General features: G+C 51.1%; 1 protein-coding gene and 1 pseudogene across 3 annotated transcripts in view; one reads left to right on the top strand and one right to left on the bottom strand.

The window, feature by feature from the left end:
• The window catches only part of CPLX2 (complexin 2), an 84,244-nt gene that overhangs the window by 30,750 nt on the left and 35,997 nt on the right, over positions 1-17,497 (top strand). The gene's annotated exons all lie outside the window — the stretch shown is intronic.
• Positions 1-17,497, bottom strand: part of LOC140632229 (small ribosomal subunit protein uS17-like) — a 75,974-nt pseudogene that overhangs the window by 56,240 nt on the left and 2,237 nt on the right.

The raw sequence follows: 17,497 nt of genomic DNA, 5'->3' as shown, positions 1-17,497 counted from the left end.
GATAACCCCATAGCTCCCGCCTGTTCTAAATGCTTCTCCTCAGGTTTCATGCCTGCCTCTGCACACTCAGATGGTTTCTGTCCCATGCACATTTCGAAGCTCCCAAGCCTAAGTAAAGCAGCCCAGCAAGCCCTGAGGTGTGAGGCACCTTCTGTTCCTAGAGACACTGTGATTCATACCCATGGGATGCCTCCCCCATCTGACAGGTGGAGACAGTGAGTTCTAGGGAAAGAAACCAGCCACTGAGACAAGATGCACCCACACACACCTGATTGGGTCCTTGCACTGCACCATCTCCTGGCCCCGTGATTGGCCCGCAGTCCACAGATGATCTTGGGGACTGGCCTCACCTCGTGGGGTCAGGCAAAGGGCACACAAAGGCAGATGCAGATACCAACATCAAGAAGGTAGAAAGTTTGCTTCCCACAGGTCTTTTCATGAGTGGCCTTAAGACCTCTCTCATTTGATTTTTACAGCAGCCCTGCAAAGGAGGCATTATCATTCCAGCTTGTCAGGGATCTGAAGCTTGTCAGGCTGGTGATGGCCTGAGGCCAGCCCGCAAACAAACAGCAAAGAGGGCATTGGACCAGGCCCACCTGCCCACACCATGGACCCTCCCCACAATGCTCAGAAACCTACTCTCTAGAAAGAGGCATCTACTCCTTCTAGGAAGGTGCCCTTTTGCCAGGACAGTTGGCCAGAGCCCAACCACACCCTTAAGTCCCTCTGTCAGTGTTTGTCAAAGGACAAAGAGAATTAGGTGGGCCTGGAGCTCCACCTGCCCTCTGAACTCTCCTGGGGCTTTTGGAGAGACCATACTACCTCCAGGTTTCATCTGGCTGGGGTGGGTGCTTTCCGGCCATACACAGGCTGACAAAGCATCTTCCACCACCTATCCTCCCTGAGACATGAGCAACAGAGTTCCAGTTGAAGAAACGAGAGGCTGCATCTCATGCCCAAGGCTACACAGTCAGAAAGTCACAGAGCCAGAGATGAGGCCCAGACTCTTCACTCTTCAAAGTCAGTACGTTGATATGAATCTGTGTGTATGTGAGGATAACTGCCCCAAACTCCTGCCTAGGGCCCAAGACCACAGGCTTCACAGATGTAAGGTTCAGCCCTGCGTCTCATCAGCTGCCAGCTCCCCCATCCCAGACCTGTCCTGAAGCCTGATTTCTGCACCATCAAAACTGCTAAGCTAGTACTTCTGTACACCACTAGCCTGGTGGTCCCCAGGACCTCCCTTCCAACACACACACACACACACACACACACACACACACACACACACGGCTGCTTCCTGCACTGCTCTCTGGGGTTCTGAATGCAGAAATACATGATTCCTGGTTATCCAGAAGAGAGGCACTGTAGGCAGAGGAGGCCAAAAAGAAAGACGGTAAGGCACGGCAGGCCTGGGGATGCCTACATGAACCAGGCCTCTCCTTATTTGGAGGGCAGTGAGGGCTTGGGGAGTAGAGGAGAGAGATGTCTGCACCTACCTTCTGTGGCTTAACTTTCACAACTCAAGAGGGAGAGGTGATTAGCCCCATTTTTCAATCAAAAACACTGATGCTCAGAGACATTAAGCAACTTGTCCCAGGTTACAAAGCCAGGGAGTGGCACAGCCCACGTATAAACCACTAAGTAGGTCACGCTGCCTCCAGGAGGTGCATAATGCTTCCACCCAGTAGGGCAGAGCCAGCAGCTGTCCTCTGGGAGGGGAAGGTTCAGCCATGAAGCCACCCCTGCCTGCCACCCACCTCAAGCATTCAGCCACCTTAGGTATCTTCCTCCTAGCCACAGGTAACATGACACAACCAGGGAGTCAGGGCAGCGCTGGTGGTCTCTTGAGGGGAGCATTGCACACAGCTCCATGGGTAGGCAAGGAACAAGTAAAATCCAATCTCTGGAGTCCTCATTCCCCAAGAGCTTTCCTGGGAGCAGTAGGAAGCTATTTTTAAAAGCAGCATCTACAGGCAGTAACCTGGAAGATGAGTCCCCAGCCCAATCCTCACCCCTGCAGACCATGGGTGGGGTTCACTCTGCTCACCTCTCAGCCAAGAAGCCAAGCAGCTACTCTGCCCAGCCCAAGCCTGAGAGAGAGGCCAGAGAGACATGCCACCTGCCAGAGCAGAGATGCAGGTCTGCTTCAAATCCCCCACTGCAGCAGCTTAGATCCCCAAAGGGAATGTGTGTGCTTGTGCTCACATACCTGCTGGTATCAATGAGACTGTGTGAGGATTGAAAAATCAAGTCTTTTGTATCTGCAGGGATATGTGTACACAGGAGGCCAAGTGTCTCCATATCCTGTGCAAGTGTGACATTTAGGCACATGTGTGTCTCTGTGTCTCTAAAAGTCAGTATGTTGTTATGAATCTGTGTGTATGTGTACCTGGGCAGGCTGTGTGTGTTCCTGTGTGTGGGTGTGTGTACACAAGAGAGTTGACGTGTGTCTCTCAGTCTCTAAGAACCCAGGAAATAAATGAATAAAACTTTAGAAGTGAGAGGAGCACCAGCTATCTCTACAGGACATTCTCTCCTCTCTCCAGTCCTCGAGTCACAGAGAAGTCAAAGCTCAGAGAGGTGAAGGGACTTAGCCCAGGTCAGGCAGTGGCAGAGAGAACTGGAGCCCAGTGTACTTCTTGACTCTTAGAGCCCACCTACCCAGTCACCCCACACAAGCTCTGCTTCCAAGGTCAGCAGTTATAGCCTCCCTGCCACCATGCAAGTCAGATCAACTGGGTCCGTCATCTCCATTGGCCTTTGAATTGGCTGGCTGCTGAGAAGGAGCAAGTATCCAGACACAAGTGCATTTGTTCTGGGCTCTGAGTGGAACATTCACTAGTTCAACACACCCTTGCTGTGGGGACATAGCATGACCTGAGCCTTCTAGTTCCAGAATCCCCGAGCCATGGAGATCCCAAGAGAGGCCAGACATAGTCCCTGCGCTCAGGGAACCCACAGTCTGGCAGGGGGTCAGTCAGGCAAACCAAAAATCTATGACATAGGATTAAAAGTGTACAAAGGAGGCATGAACAGAATCTTGAAGGGCACTTGATTCTACCCAGAGGGTTGAACAAAGCTAGTGAGAAGGTGATATTTGAATTCAGATTTAAGAGATAAGTAAGTATGTCAGATGAATTTCAAGCTGGGGCACAGCTTAATCAGAGGTATCTTAACCACTTCCTGATACTTTGTTCTAGAGAAATCCAACTCCTCCCTGGTCTTCCCATAATATTCTGCTTTGTCTGCCTTTCATATCTGTAGTCTGTGCTCCTGTTCTTTCCACCATCTGGAATTTATTCATTCCTTCAGTAAATGTGTCCTGGAGACCAAAATGGTACCTGGCCCCAAAAGTGGTACAGGAGGTACAGATGGCAATCAGGCATAGACTCCATCTGAGGGCAGGAGAGGGTAGTGGGTGAGAGTCAACCACCCATGGAGCCTTATGTTCTGTGTGCCTTGCCCTGTGCCCAGTGCAGCAAGGGACAAGAAGACTGTGGGAAAGGAGGAGGAAGCTCTTAAGTGCCTTGCTCTGCAGGCAGGAGTCTTCACAATACAGAAAGGTATGTCTTCATGGCCCCATTTTCAGAAAAGAAAGCTGAAACTCAGAGAGATGAGCTAACTTATTCAGAGTCGAGTCAGGTGTGTAGGGGGGGGATAAAGGGGACATGGCTTGACCCCCTCAGTCTTCCACACCTTCCAGGTAAGCCTCTCTGCCCAGAACTCTGCTGCTCGGACCAACAGAAGGAAGCATGTACTAAGAGGATCCAACGAGGTCACACACATGAACCCTTTAGCACTCTGCTTGCTCCAGAGGAAGCCTTCCTTGACATTAGCTAAGAAAAAATGACTAGGCTCCATTGCATGTCAGTTATGACATTTTTGAGGTGTTTGAAATCTCACTTGCGACTGAATCTTCATAATCCACCCTGTGATTAGGAATCGCCACATCCAGTTTACAGACGAAAAGCACTGCCTACTACAGATGTAGAGATGAGTAAAACAGTCCTTGCTCTCAGGGTCAGAGTCAAGAAATATGAACACACAGTAAGCCTCTAGGGAATGGTAGGACTCCTTTCCCAACATAGAATTGGGGAAGGGGACATCTAAGCTGAGACCTGAGAATAAGTCGGAGTTAGGCAGGCAAATGGAAAGAGGAAGGAATGGAAAGCAATAGAACAAAGCCCTGAGCCCAAAGCCCAAATCTCATTCTGTGGGTTTTAGAAGCCTTGGTTTAACACATCCATTAGATCAGTGAGGTCAGGAAAGGTTTGGCAACAAGGATTTGGGGTGGGGTTGGGAGGCTGGAGAGGTGATAGCTGAATCCACATCCAAAGTCAGTTGGTCCCCAGACTGGAGGGGCCTCTCTCCACCTCTGCCTGCCATGGTCTAGCCCTGCTTTGGAAACTCCCCTCCACAGACCTTGCGCTGTGCTACTGCCTGCCTTCTGCTGCTGAAACTCCAGTTTCCCTGTCTCTTGTCTCCTTTCCCAGTAAGCTGTGGACCCATCTCACCTGGAAGCCCGGGCATCTGTAGGGCCCTTGTCTCCAGCCCCCATCGTGGCCCAACACTCCTCCCTGGAGTACAGTTTCAGCACCAGATTTCACCTAGGGGTGAATCCTAAAACACTTTCCAAATAGCATCCTGGCATGTAACTGAGCTGGAGGGGAGTGGTTGGATTTGGAGTCAGGAAGACCTGCCTCTGCATGCCAGCCCTGCAGTTTCCATAGCTCGGCAAGTCACTATTCTCCTATGGGCTTCAGTGTGCATGCAAACAGTGACACCGACCACACAGAATTACTGTGAGGATTCAAATGAGAATAAGCCCATGAGAGCTCCTGTAAACTATTCAGAGGTGTGTACACATAGGTGGTTACTGTTGCTATGGCTGTGGGCATGAATAGCAATAAATGTTCATTCACTCATTGAGGGTCTGTCAAGGGCCCATGTGCCAGGCTCTGTGCTCAGAGCTGAAATCTAACAATGAATGGAGTAGATGTAGGGTCTGCCATCTAGAACTTCACAGTCTGGGACAGAGACAAACACAGACCACAGATGATGAGTTTAATATAAGATGACTCCAGCTTGGGGGCGGTGGGGGGCGGGGGGCAGTGGAGGAAGAGAGCCCAGAGAGTAAGAAGAGCCAGGGAAGTCACCTAGCCCAGACTGGGAAGCCAGAAAAGTTTAGTAGAAGTGGTATCCCAATGGAGTAAACCAGGGCAGGGTCAAGAAAGAGAGCTCAAGATAGAGCGAAAGCATGGACAAGCATGGGAGGTGAGATCGACGGGTCAATCTGAGAGATGAAGCTGAAAATTAAACAGGGCACAGCAACTTTAAGATTAAATAAATATTAACTGTATTATATCAAATTTTTAAAAAGATCACAAACAATTTGTTGATTTTTTTTAAAGTAAAAACCACAAAACTGGACACATAAATTTAGATCAGAGTTATCAGAGGCTGGAGTAGCTCAAAACAAGAATTTAGGTCACAAAATGTTGGGAAATAGTCCAGTCAACACATAAGACAGAAATCGTGAACAAAACAGCTCCTCGTTTTTTTTTTTTTTTTTTTTTTTTTTTTTTAAGGGAATTTATGGCATCACAAATCTGCCTCATGCTTTTCTGGTGAATCCCACCAAACATTTAAGGAACAAATAATACAAACTGCACAAAATCTTTCAGAAAACAGGAAGGAACCTTCCCGTCATTTCACAAGGCCAGCATTAGCTTGATCCCCAAACCAGACAAAGCATCACAAGACCATTATGCCTCATGAACACAAACACAGACATTTTCACAAAATATTAGCAAATTAAACCTAAATAAATATCTTCATCTTATTCCCAGATGCTCAAGTCTGCAATATTCCCATTGTCAAAATCAAAGGTTCTGTCAGAATCACATTATTTATTATAGGTGAGTTAGTTTTAAAAAAAAAGTCGCCAGTGGTTTTTAGTTTTTAAAAGCTCAAACTGCTCTTAGGTAAAAATGAAAAGGTAAAGTAGTGGCTCACACTGCTGAAAGCGCATGCACAGCTGGGTCCTGGTTCTTCGTAAGGTCATCAGGAAGCTAGTTCTCTCCCTCTCTCTCTCAGCCCTGCCCTCCTCCGGGTCATCCCATTCTCAGGCAGGCTCTCCCTGCCCCCCAGGGTGGCAAGATGTTGCCATTAGCACCAGTTGTTTGTCCAACTGTCCCAAGTAACAGGAAAAGCAGGACTTCTCTCCCGGGAGCACCCACAAAGGTCCTAGGTTTCATTCTGATTGGTTTGGTTTAGGTCACATGACCTCCCTAAACTAGAGAAGTGAGGTGATCTGATGGCAGCAGAACTCCAGTAGTTCCCCAAATAACAGAACAAGGAGCTGTTGCCAGACAAAGGAAAACAAAATGGGAGGTAAAGATAATGAGAGGTATAGATGATCCCCCGAATTGGTAGTTGTTTCCCTTTCTACTCTCTTTTGAGAAAGTTCAGAGCCATCCCAGGAAACATTATGGCTTTGGGTTTCATATTGTCTCTTATTTGATCCTTGCTATGGCTCTTCTAAAAGGGTGTTATTATTCCCATTTTACAGAACAGAAAACTGAGGCTTAGAGAGGTAAAGCCCTCAGGGTCCCAGAGATAAAAAGGGGCAGATTCCAGATCTGAGCCCAGGTCAGCCTGACTCCAAAGCTCATCCTCTGCACATCACCTTCTGCCCCATTGGTCCCTCTGGTCTCCCAGTATTTTGAGCATGTGAAGCCTTTTAAACCCAGCACCATGGTGAGCTTGAGTGGTACTGCCTTGTTGGCTGCACTGCTCTTTCCTGCTCAGGGTAGCCCCTCTGTTTCTTAGAATCCAGAGCCTGCTTTTGAACATTTGTGTTCTGGGTCCTGGTCCCCTAACTGAATGGGGGCAGGAGGAGAGGCATGGATAGAGCCCAGAACGGTGATACATTCCCAGCCAGGCCGGGTTACATATGGATTTCGTCCCAGCATCCTACCGCCTTCAAACTATCCCCCCCCTCCAGTCCACAGCCCAAAAGACAGACTGTGGGGCAGAAAAAGCAAGGAAACAGAAGCAGTCATTCCCATGTGTATCTCCCTCTACAGTTTCCAAAGCCATCGTCTCAGCTAATGTCCACTCCGCAAGGCGGCAGAGCAGGAGCCACAGTCATGCCCATTTTGCAGATAAGAAACGTGAAGAATGAAGGAGATCACACAAGAGTTGGAGCCACTGGCTTGTGTTCAGATCTGCAAGATTCCACCTCCCATGTGTTTTCAACTCTATGAAAGCCTCCCCAGAGTAAACCAAACCCATGCTTGGGTGTCCTAAAGGAGTCAGGGAGAAGGGATTTGTGTTTATTGGGCACTGACCATGGCCAGGGCCAGTGCCTTCTCAGTCGGGTCTCGTGTACCCACTCCATCCCCGCAGGACAGATATCCTGGATCTGACACTTCGAGGGGAGCCATGACCTGCTCAAGGTCACGCAGCTAGGAAGGGGAATTCAGCCCCCAAGCTGTGTTTTCCCCTGCCCTTCACCTGGCTTTTAGGATAAAGACCTCTCCACAGCCACACAGCCATGGCCCTGGACTCCTGCATCAGGCAGGGGCTAATTGGAAGCCAGAGCGCTGAAAACCTCCTGCTGGTGTTGGGTGGCCCCGCCCTCCCTTTCTCCACCTGGAGCCAGGGCCATCTGTTCCCTTTTGTTGGGATGCAGGGGGAGATGAAACTAAATTAAATACTAATCATACTTAACACTGGTCTGGAAAGTGTTTTGCACACTAAATTGCTGATTAATTCTCTCCAGGACCCAGAGAGATCCTGTCTTTGTGTCCCCATTCTACAGACAGACCATAGGGCACCTGGACTGGGAGACTGGAGAGTAGATTCGGGGCTTATGGGGCAAAAGTCTGGTCTCCATCTCTACTCCGCAGGATAGGGGTGGGTGGATAAATCCATCCAACTCACTGCTGCTCCACAGCTAACAATAAAGCCAGAAGCTGGTCCAAATTGTGGCTTGGCTGCCTATTAGCAGCTTAATCGAGCTCAGCCTTACGTCCGTGAGTCTTGGTTTCCTTATCTGTAAAATGGGAATGATGTTCCCTTTTGTTCCAGTCAGTCACTCACCTTGTGCCTTCTGCTGGGCCAGGCCTTGAGAACCCACACTGAATATGACAGCCAAGGTTCCTGCTCCCTCATCGCCCACAGTCTAGTTGGGGAGACAGATCAAACAAGATCACTATAGCCAGTGATCATGAGGTTGTTGGCAAACAATTTGTAACCATATTTTTTAAATCACAATACCCCTCAAAAGTACTTCTGGGTAATAAAGTGACTCTTATCTTTCTTGCAATGTTCATCTAGAAATCAGAGATACGTTTCCAAAGTGGAGGGAGGCGAGGCTGCTCCCCCCCTCCCCCAGCGTGGGTTTCCCAGCAGGATGCCGGAAAGCCTCTGGGGGCCACCTCAGGGATGAGAGGGACCCATGCAGAGGTCTCCAGACACCCCTACCCTAGCCAGCACAGCTTCATTCCAAACTTCTTACGTTCTGTTTCTTTAAAAGAGGTGGAAAAATAGCTGTCTTGGTGGAGGTGACCTGAGGTCAGAAGGCCAAGACTCAAATCTGACTCTCTTGCTTAATGGCAAGTGACCCTGAGCAGGCTGGACACCTGGCCTGTAAAATGGGGCTGCTGTCTGACCAGAGGAAGTGAGACCACACAAGTGACAAACTAAGGGCAGCTCTTGACTAGGTGGAGGCACTCGAGCATTTTTTAATCTGAATCATTTCCCAGGTATTCAACAATAGAGCTGGGTTGCAATGTCCAATTTCACCACCAGGCGGACCCTGCCTAAAAGACCGTAAGATCTGCAAAACAAACTCACGCCTTACTTTATAAAGCCTACAGCTTCAAAAATTCCGTGCATTCCATTCATTTTAAAATAGGAGTGCCTCCCTTTTTAGTTTAAGAGCTTAATGTCTAGCCTTCCACAGAGGGTGAAAAATCAGCACAATTCATCTCAAGGCAAAGTCTAGAAAGCCCACACAAGCCACGCTGTCCCAATGCCAAGGTGTGCAGTTATTCTGAGTCATGCAGCAGGTCCGAGAGGATCTCGCCTCTTCTGCATTACTTGGTGCCAGAGAAAAGGATACACATGGCCAGAAAGGAAAGAGATAGTCTTGCAATGATGTCAAGGAGCTATCCCCTGCTTACACACATGGTTTGACAAGACGTCTTTCTATAGCATGGTCACCTCGAAGAACCTCCTGTGCACTGGGCACACAGGTGTCATCTCCGGTCATTACAATCGTCTGACAGAGGAACCCGGGGCCTGGGAAAGTGGGTAACTCACCAGCCTCCCGCACAGCAGATGGTGGAGCTAGGATTTGAGCTAGAACTCTCTAACTACAAAGTCTGTGCCAGAAATGTTTTAAGGTAGAGACAAGGAAAGCATTGAATTTCATTACATGAATGATTCTAGAAGCAGAGATCTCGAGGGGGACGGTGAGGCTCAGTGGCTGCTGGAGGCCCCTGTCCCCATATGTCCCCTTTGGCAGCTCTCACCTTCCATCCCAGCCCCCGACACAGACACAGACACACACACACACCCTAAATTGCAAAGTTGTACATGGATACAAACATTCAGATGCACAGCCAGAACTCATGCCTGCACAGGTACGCACTTCATGCAAACCCCCAACAGGTGCACACACAGTGACACACAGAAGCCCACCCAGGGAGCAGTTACACCCATAGAGATGGCACCTGCACACGGGAGATGCACGGGGAACACACAAGCTGAGCCTACTGGTGGGGAGGACCCGAACATAGAGCTGCTGTGTCCTGCTTCGAGCCACAGGCTCCTCAGGCCCAGGCTCCTGCTACTGATGAAAATCCAATTTCTGATCCGGAGATTCAAGAGCCTCTAAGCCTCCTCCTCCCTACAGGCTCCAGAGGATCAAGGTCCCACACCGTAGAGACACACAGGCACCTCAGCTGCAGAGGAGTCCTCTGAAGTGGCTCTCAGACACGTGGGGGCCCTTTGGTGCTCAGGCATGGGGGCCAGGGCGGCGGTTTCCCTTCCTTGCCTCAGACCAGAATGGAACAGTGACTAGAAACACAGACTGCCCAGCTGTGAGTGAGCGGGAACCAGTCTCTCTTCTCTCTGAGCCTCCATTTTCTCATCAGCAAAATGGGGGTATGATACCTACCTTGCAAGGTTGTAGTGAGACATGAGATAAAGTATGTAGAACATCTAGTAAGAGAGGAATAAACATTAAGTATCTTCCCCTTGACCTTGCCCTTCCACTGCTCATGGAACTGTCAGTGCAGCAGACAGACAGACTGATCCATTTAATCAGCCATAAGCATTCCTCCCAAGGTCCCTCCCTTCCAGAAACTCTGAGAATTATGGCAAAGACAGAGATAGGGACAGATAGATTGTCCAGCAGATAAGGCTGTGAAAGAGGGGGACACAGACCCTGCGGGAGCCCAGGGGACAAAGAGGCAGAGCAGGCCATCCGGGCGGGGGGGTTGGAGCTGGCCTTGCGGGATGGGCCCATTGGGCCGCATGTCCATCCAGAACAGAAGGTCCCTTAGCGCGCCTTTCATAATCGCTTCCTCAGTCACTCCCAGTGTTGACACTTACTGAACACCCACTATGTGCCAGACCCTTTACCCGTCCCTATCTGATGAATCTGCTCCCCATAACACAGCCAAGAACTTAGTACTATCTCATCTTACAGAAAAGGAAGCTAAGAGAAGGGCTGTGACCTGTTCAAGGTCACAGAGATGAGCATCAAGTGTGGCTCCAAACTCCATATGCCTTCCCCATGTCCCCCTCTCAGCCGCTGCAACAACCCCCCCCCCCCACCAACCTGACTGTGGTCCTCCCCAAGTTCATTGAAAGCCACGCTGTATCCCCTCCCCGCCCCCCAACTGACCTCTCTTTAGACTCTCAGCGCCTGGGAAGGATGGCCTTGGGGTCAGTGTTCCCCAGCACCCCCTCCTCCTCTGGCCCTGACCGGCCTCAGTGGCCCTGCATGCCCTCTTTCAACTGCAAGATAGCTCTGTAGTGGCCACGGCCCAGGCTTGCGCCTCTGGGTATTGAAGCAGCCCTTCCAGAGCCTGAGCATCTGCTAGCCCTACCCTCCTTAAACTCTCAACATGCGTCTGCCTGGTGACAACCGTTTTGCAGATGGACTGAGAAAGTAAGACCAGAGGCCCCAGAGAGAAGGGCCAGAGGCTCTGGGAAAGCAGTGAGTCTGAAGGCCTAAAGATGCTTCTCACTGCATCCAGAGAATCAAGAGTCATGGCTCCAAATAGCTAATAGCCCACAGGCTGAGCTAGGATTTAGGCAGGTTTTCCAGAGAATGGGCTGCTGAGAGAGATGAGTCACTCAGCCTCACGGGGTCAGCCAGCCTGTGCCTGGGAGGGTCAGTGAGCCGGGCAGACATCATCAGCCACCCCGTGGCCAACGGGCAGACTGAGTCAGTCAGGCAGGGTCAGTGGGTCAGACTACAATGAGCTGGCCCTGGCTCACACCCTCCTCCAGGCCTCTCTCCTCATCGCTGCCTCCCGGGGAGCCTTGGGGGAACACACTCAGCTCAGAGGCATCACTGCGATGGCCTGACCTTCCTCAATGCATCCGCCAGAAAGCCCCAAGGTGTAAACAGTGAAACAGTAGCCCCTAGGAGCACACATTGTGTTTCCCCTGCTCCCCCCACATACACGTGCCTATCGTGTCATGTCACACATATGCACATGCTCAGACTCATGCACACCCACACAGGCACACACCCACCACATACACACATGCGCATATTGTATGCACGTACTCACAGAGGGTGGTGCACATCCACCCGTGCACACATGCAGATACACACACACACACATACACATGCGCATGCACATGCTTACTGCCTCCTTCCTGCTCACGTTTTGCAATGAAGGCACTCAGGTTTTCCCCTGTGGAGGGGCCTCCTGAACAAGGGAACGCCCCAATCCCCGCCTAATCTGTCACGGAAAGGGCAGAGGAAGCCTTCAGGGGAGAGGGGGTTATTCCTCACCAGCAAGGGGTTAATGAGGGAGGAGGTGGCTGGCTCTCTGGGGCCCAGGGTCGTGCTCTATGGAAGCTAAGCAGTGACCCTTCAAAATTATGCACATTGCTCCTCTCATCCAGGCTCCTCTCATGTGGACTGGGCAAATCAGCGACTAAACCCTGTGTGCAAAGGCTGTGCAAGAAGTCTGTCTGTCCAGAAGTTGGGTCAGCTCCGAGTGACATTTCAATACTTAATCATTGTGTCCAACCTTCAGACCCACACCTTGTGGATTTACATTGCATTTTAGAGTCGTGATCTCATGCTGACAACACTGCCCCTCCCATCACTTGTGCACCACAGATCTGCTCATCAGTCACCTTTGTCTCTGCCATACAGATGGGGTCAGGCCAGGCCTTCCCTGTTTGTTTAGGTCAGGACGCCATGGCTACTGCGGTATCAGTGGTCTCACAAGCATGACAGCCAGGTCCGAAGATGCCTGGTGGCAGAGCCAGCAGGCAGGCTGGCCGGCCAGGGTTTGCCTGGTTCTCCTCTGACTGACAGAAGGGATTTGGCTACATGAGTGCATGTTCTTGGGCTCAAACTTTCTTAGCCTCTGAAATGGGGGGCTTGTCAGTCTCAGAGCAACCTCTTTTCAGCCCATCATGGCGTATTCAGTGTGTGCCTTTTGGCTTCATCTGTACACGTCCCCTTTCCCCTCAATTCTTTTAACCCCAGAACAGTGAGGAAAAGTCATCTGGGCAAGCAAATGTCAATAAACTGCCTCACATGCTGAAAAAAAACAAAAAAAATCCAGGAGGGTTTTCTGGAAGCGGAGAGCTGTGGGGAACCCATGGCCCTCTGAGACCTCTTCCATTGCTGAGGCCTTTCCTCACCATACCCTGCATAGTCTACTGTGCCTGTTTTACTCCAAGGCCTTACCTGTGTGCCCAGATTTGAGGGCAGACGACGTGCATGCCCCCTAGAAATGCCCCTTGCCCAGCTCCTGACCTCAGGCACACTCATCTCTCTTGACCTTGGTTTCCTCGTCTATGGGACAAGGTCAATGAGTCTTGTTAAAAGGAGGGTGTGGGGTTATATGCAAAGTTGTCTAGGGAGCAGTTTGCAGATTTCTCATGAAGCCACCAGCCAGGGAAAGAAAAAGAACAACCCAGGCACAGCAAATGCAAAGGTCCTGGTGCAGGAATGAACCTGTCATACCTACAGAAACAGAACAAAACCCCTCAGAGCAGAAAAAACAGGAATGAATTAAAAAGGAGGAAGAAGAAAAGTACCTTTGCAGGCTGAAAAAGGGGCCAGATTATATAGGACATTTAAAGAGCGCCGAATGCAATGTTTGTCAACTACAGGGGCTGGGAAGATAAGCCTCTGTTTGGGGGCTGGATTGTACTTTAGGAGAGAATGTTTCAATCAGGAGCCCCTAAGAGAGAAGGAAGAAACAGAACCCCAGAGACACGTGTTGGTGGGCTTCCAGTCACTGCTCTACCTAGAGCAACCCCTGACAAGGACCGGCTCCCAGATGGGGATGCCCCAGGCAGACCTGAACCTCCAGGAGGCCTTCCCAGTGCCCATGACAGGGCATGTCTGCAGGTGCCGCGGTCAGCAGCTCACGCTCCTATAGGTTTTCTCACTTTATCTTCATAACTAGCCTATGTGACAGTCCACAGCAGACCCCTTTTCCAGAACACAGAGCTTAAGTTCCAAGATGTTAGGAGGCCAAACAGTTTTTGGTGTCTCTACTGTCTGGTCCACACCATGACCTCTTGTGGGGAGCAGCTGCAGCCTTCTAACCCATCCCCTGCTTTCAGCCTTCTCCCCTAATCTGTCCTCCATACAGCAGCCAGAGGGGTCTTCTTAAAAGGCAATCAAACCTGTTCCTCCACTGCTTACAATCTACAGAGACCCACTATTCTCAGACAAAAATCCACAGTCTGCTCTGGGAACCTCGGCCCTGGGTGACTTGGTCCCCACTAGCCTCTCCCAGCTCATTTCCCCAACGTCCCCCTCCACCGCCCCGCTCCCCCAGCTCCAGCTGCATAGACCTTCTCTCTACTGCTCCAAAGCACCAAGTTCATTCCTGCCCCAGGGACTTTGCACCTGCCTCTCCCTCTCCTTGGCACATTGCACCATCTCTACCTCCTAGCAAACTCTACCTCCTTGTGAGGGCTGCTCCCTCTAGAGTAACCCCTCCCCACATCTCCTCCCCTGAACACCACACCCTGTGTTATTTTTTTTTGGCATATTTACTGACATCTGAAATTATTTTGTCTTTTTGTTTGCTTAAGTATTGTCTGTAGCTTGTTCTAGACTGCAAGCCTCCTAAAGGCAGGGATCTCATTAACACTGCTCCGTAGGGCCCGACACACCTTCCGGCACAGAGTAAGAGCCCAGAGGATATTTGTGGAATGAATGGATGGGTAATGTGCCCAAGGCCACATGATTGTCAGCTAGCAGAGGCACGATTTCCACCCAGAGCCAGAGACCTCAGGACTCCAGTACTGCGAGAGAACCCAGGATGGTGGTCCTAGTACCAGGAACTGTGAGTTCATCCTCAGCTGTCTGACTGGTAGGATGGCCTAGCTCCTCACCCACCCACCCCTCTCTTGAAATCAGGGGGCCAGACCTGAGACAATGACTCCTGCCACGTGACCTTCATGGCCCTTTCCTTCCCTCATTCTGAGGCTCAGCTTGCAGTCATTCACTACTGACCATGCACATACCCACCCACATCTGGACTGGCGCCTGGCCAGTCCTCCTTGGGGGTAGGCGCAGGGACACCAGAATCCCCACCCGCAACTCCTCAGGACAAGCACAACACAACAATTGGCCATGCCCATTGGTTCCCAGGAGCTCAAAGGCACGTGTGATCAGTAGGCCTGCAGCGGGGTGAAGATGTGGAGGGCAGGATGAGGAAGCCAGAGACACAGGCCCCAGGCCTCTCCACCTCCCTCTAGCTGTGTGACCTTGGGCAAGCACTCTGCCTCTAAGGCTCTGCTCCCTCATCTACGAAAGGAAAACAGAGTGGATTTAATGATCTCTGAGAACTCTTCAAGCTTCGAAGAGAAAGAAAAAGACTTTTTAGATGCCAGGCATTTATTAAACACCTGCTGTATACCACCATCGTATTTTATTCTCACACAAACATACAGCTACACTCAGGGACTCAGAGGGCCAGAGGCCTGCCCTCACAGCCTGTGGGTGGCACAGCTGGGGCTTGCACCAGGCCTGGCACATTCCCCTCCACCTGCGGCTCTAAGAGCCTGCCCTGCCTCCGGGCCTGCTCAATGCCCTCTACCTCACGCCTGTATGTTGGGCCTTCAGCCTCTCCCTCTGAAAAGTTTGCTTCTGTGTTGAAGCCCTCCAGGGCTGCCAGAGTGATTTGCTGCCTGACAGCTGGAGGTCCTCAGAGTGGCAAGCTAGCTCCACCCCACAGGCCTAGCTGAGTTCAGGGACCCCAAAGCCCAGGGATCTCCAGGTGCAACTAGACCCCACCTGGGTGACCTTGGGCAAGTCAGTCAACCTCTCTGAGCCTCGTCTTCACCATATATAACATAAGAAGCATACTTCTTATCTTTGGGTGACACTGCAATGACTCAATGAAGTGCTGGCACCAAGCAGACGAAAGGAACACTCTAGACTGGACCCTAGGCACATAAGCCAAGAGATGTGGGGCTATGGAGGGCTTGGGGTGCTGGCAAAGGAGCCAGGCTCATCCCAGGCAATGTGAGGTCACTGCAGGAAGTTTCTGAGCAGGGGAGTGATATGATGTGAGGAGTATTTTAGGAAGATTCCTCTGGCAATGCAGTACAGGTTGGCTGGGAGGAGCTGTGTGGAGGAGTGTGGGCAGCATTTATGCCTGGAAAACACTTGCAAATGAGGCCCCCTCTCCCAGCCCTCCAGCATCTGAGGGAATCTGAGAAGCAGGAGCTGTGACTAGAGGTCCAGTCTTACCCCCACCCACCCACACTGCATCCACAACCCCAGGGCCATCAGCATGCCCCAGAGCAACTGCAAGCTTGCTTCCTCACCACCCCACCACCCCCCGAGCTGCAGAGCACCTTTGCCATTAGAGGGTGCTTTCTTGCATGTCCCATTTTGTCACGTCCATCCAGCTCAGAGTGGCAGCAAGAATAGGAAGCTGGAACTTGAACCAGGTCTGCAGGACGCCAAGTCCTATGCCCCTCCACTCAATGTCAGAGATATCCTGGGAGGAAACAAGCCATCCCCAGAACCCTGTCTAAGCCTCAGACAGGCACCCTCTGCCCCACCTCAGTCCAGGGCAGGATCAGAGAAAGGCTCAGCCTTGCTCAGCCCAACCCCTCTACCCCAGGAGGGGCCTGACAGGTGACTGCAAAACTTCCCAGATACAGACAGGGCCCGATACTTGGTACCAGTCACAAAGGAGTCAATCCCAGATTCACCAGGCCCCACGAGACAGTAGAGAGGAGAGAAGGACACAGGCAACGACCATGGAGGAGAGGATGCCACTGGCCCCACCTGGTCCCTGGTCTCTGTGGTTCCCCCTGCAAGGCTCAACATGTCTCACTATCAGAGAGCTTTCTGGCAACTGGTACTAGCAATATAACTCTAGTCCCTACCCGGCTGCTGCCTCGCAGGGTTGATTATCACTTCCTCTTCCTTCAGCAAATCCTCTTCTGTGCTTGCTTTCTGACAGGCCCTGGACATTCAGACATGGCCCTGCCCTCAAAGAGCCGACAGACTGGTAGTAGAGGCCAGAACGGTGCAGGGTAGTAAGTGCTGCAAGCGACGCAGGCAAACATAGCCAGATGCAGGAGATGGAGGGGTAGGGGGTGCTCAGCCAGGCACAGGGGCAGGCAAGGACAAAGGAGGAGTATCTCAGTACAATAATGGGGTGGACAGATTGCTATCAGTGGGGTACCTGTTGGGGTCAGGACATGCATGAATCAAGTGGTGCTGAGCTGAGTCTTGCTGGGGATGTAGGAGTCAGCCTGGTGACAAGAGGAAGTCAAGGTGCTCTAGGCAAAGGGAGGGGCAGGCACACAGGCACAGAGGCAAGAAAGAATGGGCTACTTCCAGAAGATTGCGGGTAGTTCAGTATGCCTAAAGGAGAGGGGGCTGGAGGGCAGCTTGGAGCAGTAACAGAGACCCTTTTCCACTGTGTTGAGGAGGTAGGGTTTGTGAGTGCTTTGTGTGCCCTTGGGTGACCTGGAGCAGGTTACTAAACCTCATGGTGCCTCAGTTTCCTCATCTGTAAAGTGTGATGTTATCCACTAACAAGTGGAAGGACTAGGATCTGAACCTCAGCTATCAGCTCAAGTCTGCATTCTAAAGCACCTCCTTGCCTTCCTACTCAGAGAACAAGTCTCTTGATTGTCCTCTCTGTGCCACTGTGGGTGTTATAAGCAGCAGGACACAGCAATAAACGGGGCAGATGAGGTTCCTCTCCTCGTGGCAATTTTATTCTAGTCAGAGAGA

The sequence above is a fragment of the Canis lupus genome, chromosome 4 (assembly GCF_048164855.1).
Source record: "Canis lupus baileyi chromosome 4, mCanLup2.hap1, whole genome shotgun sequence".
In the NCBI taxonomy this organism is placed as follows: domain Eukaryota; kingdom Metazoa; phylum Chordata; class Mammalia; order Carnivora; family Canidae; genus Canis; species Canis lupus.
The sequence above is the reverse complement of the archived record's forward strand: the minus strand, read 5'-3'. Positions and strand labels throughout refer to the sequence as shown.